Raw genomic sequence first — 3247 nt, 5'->3', positions numbered from 1 at the left:
TCCATGGTCCCTAAAGTCTTCTGAGTTGTCCGTAGTGTAACACAAGCCACAAGAAGAAACTACTTCCGTTTATACTTTTCAAAATAAAATACAGCACTGTAAAGCGGCATACTCCGTGTTTATATAAAATGTCTAATTTATTTTTTTTATCCGCTCTGTGTTCCAAAAAATGCACACCATCTAAACTATACTATTCCATAGACAAAATGACTGAAACGAATTCGATTATTTTCATAATAACTGAGGTGCTGTGGTTTTATTCTCTCTTCTCCAAAGTACCCGGTGCCCAGCAGTCAGATCAGTTAACCAATAACCAATAACCCAGACAATAGAGTCACGTTAGAAAACTGCACACACAAACATAACAGTAAAGTTGACGGTAAAGATTGAATCTAGATTTTTCATGTATAAATCACTTACCAAATTTAGCCTGGTCGAATTGCCCTCACAGTGCACATCTGTGTAAAGCTGCAGCATTTATTTTCTGACATTTTACAAGTCTGTTATTTCAAAGGTAAAGCCAACTACTTCCTGAGGTTTTCTTCTTCTAACTAGCTAGCTTGACACCACTGCTTGACCCTACCCCCCCCCCCAACAGCAAAAACAAACTGCATTAACTTTCACATCACGTGTCCCGACTGGGAACCTCCACAGAGCTCCAGCTCAACAACAACACTTCAAAAAGGAACCAAGAGCGGTTCAAATGAAACGACTCCTCGAAAAAGACCGTGTATGTTTTCTGACCCATAAAAATAAAAAAGCAACAAACCGAAACGTGAAATTTGAATCACTGACATAGAAGGAGACTGTTTGTAATGAAATATAAAAACCTCCCCACTATCTTATTTTTCTGATCCGTTTCCATACAGGTAAAATATCTCAAATATCTCAACAGCTGCAGGTGCAACTCACTGTTATGGAAGCCGTTTTGCTCTGAACATGAAATCTAAAGTGAGAACAATTTGTGTTATTTTCAACCATAAAAGTCAAATAAAAATGTGTGGCCTGTGTCAGTGAACACAGTGACAACGTTGAACTATGTTGAGGCCATCCCTTTGGTTCATTCGTGTTGCATCTGCTCTTGAATTTGAACTGATAAAATTCATAATTCAGGACGAATTACTATTCATGTTTTTGTAATTTTGTTTTTCATTTACACTTGTTTTTCTGGTAAGAGTGCGTTTCGCACTTTTACCAGAAAAACAAGTGTAAATGAAAAACAAAATTTTTCAACAAAATGCTGCATGTTTTTGACAGTATTTTCCCTCCCTAGTCATACGCACAGAGACGACCGTGTAAAAGGCTATAAGTAATATGGAAGTGCTTATGGCATCAGTTTCCTTCTTCAGTGCTACCAAATCTTTGCAACCTCATCAACTAGTTTTTGTTAAAAGCTGTAAAACAAACCATGCCTGTGACGTGGGACATGCTAGTTATTTAATGTGTACTTAAACTAATCTGCAGCAGTCATATTAATAACAAAAAAAAAGGCAGAAGGCGAGCTCTTAAAAGTCTTTTTTACATAATGAACTGAATATATTCCTGGCATGTTTCCATTTTCCTGGTTATTAAAAATGATTTATGTGCCTTATTTATCAAAATGAAAGCAAAATTAAATAGAATCATTATTACCACAAAAAAAATCACAAACAGATTGGAATAAGTCACAGAGAAAATATCATCTTCAGTCTATTAGACGTTATTGTTTCATGTTAGGCAGGAGACGATTGGACGACAGACTTGATAAAGCTTTGACTGGGCCGCCCCCTACAGTATAAACTGTGAACACCCTCCGTACAGTTACAACCCTGCATTAGGCATCAAAAGGAAGGAAACAATGCTTTAACATACAAGGGGGGGAATCATACAGTGGATGGTTTCATTCCACTCATAGACAATTGAGACTGAAATATAGTGAACGATATTTTCAAAAGAAAGACTGCATCATCTTCAGGTGTTTACATTTTGAAGTAAAGTTCTGAAAGGCACACCATGTTCTCTAGCACAGCTCACTGAAATGGAGAAAATGTCTCCTCATTCGGCTCTTTAAAAAGGACATATTCAAAATAATAACATTGTTATCAGAACAGCAATCTCTTCATAAACAGTGACGTTTATTTTACATTTGAATATCTCATCTATGAATGGAAACCCTCATGTTTAGGAGTATTGGAATACCTAATAAGCCAGTTCTTCACCACGACGGCGTACTGGTGATGTGTGGCCTCCTTACCCACTGCTGTTTGTTTCAGAGCACCTAGGAGGAGAGGCTAGAGATTAATGTTTGTACAGCTCAGTGTTTACTCACCATCCGTATTAAAACTACAACACATTAGATCAGGGGTATTCAATTAACATTCCAAAAGGTCCAGATTGAGAAAATAATATCTAACTTGTGCTATTTAGTGCCATATATACAGTGCTGTGAAAAAGTATTTGCCCCCTTCCTGGTTTCTTATTTTTTTGCATATTTGTCACACTTAAATGTTTCAGATCATCAAACAAATTGTAATATTAGACAAAGATAACCCGAGTAAATACAAAATGCAGTTTTTAAATGATGATTTAATTTATTAAGGGAGAAAAGCTATCCAAACCGACTTGGCCCTATGTGAAAAAGTGATTGCCCCCTAAACCTAATAACTGGTTTTGCCACCCTTGGCGGCAACAATTGCAATCAAGCGTTTGCGATAACTGGCAATGAGTCTTTCACATCGCTGTGGAAGAATTTTGGCCCACTCTTCTTTGCAGAATTGTTTTAATTCAGCCACATTGGATGGTTTTCGCCACTCCAAAACCTTCATTTTGCTTTTTTTGAGCCATTCAGAGGTGGACTTGCTGGTGTGTTTCGGATCATTGTCCTGCTGCATAACCAAAGTGCGCTTGAGTTTGCAGTCACGAACTGATGGCTCGACATTCTCTTTCAGATTTTCTGGTAAAGAGCAGAATTCATGGTTCCATAAATTATGGCAAGTTGTCCAGGTCCTGAAGCTGCAAAGCAGCCCCAGACCATCACACCACCACCACCATGTTTGACTGTTGGTATGATGTTTTTATGAAATGCTGTGTCAGTTTTACGCCAGATGTAACGAGATGCACACCTTCCAAAAAGTTCAACTTTGGTCTCGTCAGTCCACAGAATATTTGCCCAAAAGTCTCGGGGATCATCAAGATGTTTTATGGTAAATGTGAGACGAGCCTTTGTGTTCTTTTTGGTCAGCAGTGGCTTTCGCCTTAGAACTCTCCC

This window comes from Cebidichthys violaceus, unplaced genomic scaffold (genome assembly GCF_023349555.1).
Source record: "Cebidichthys violaceus isolate CVI_PGR_0920_01 unplaced genomic scaffold, fCebVio1.0.p SCAF_10, whole genome shotgun sequence".
NCBI lineage: Eukaryota > Metazoa > Chordata > Actinopteri > Perciformes > Stichaeidae > Cebidichthys > Cebidichthys violaceus.
Note: the sequence above shows the minus strand (reverse complement) of the source record.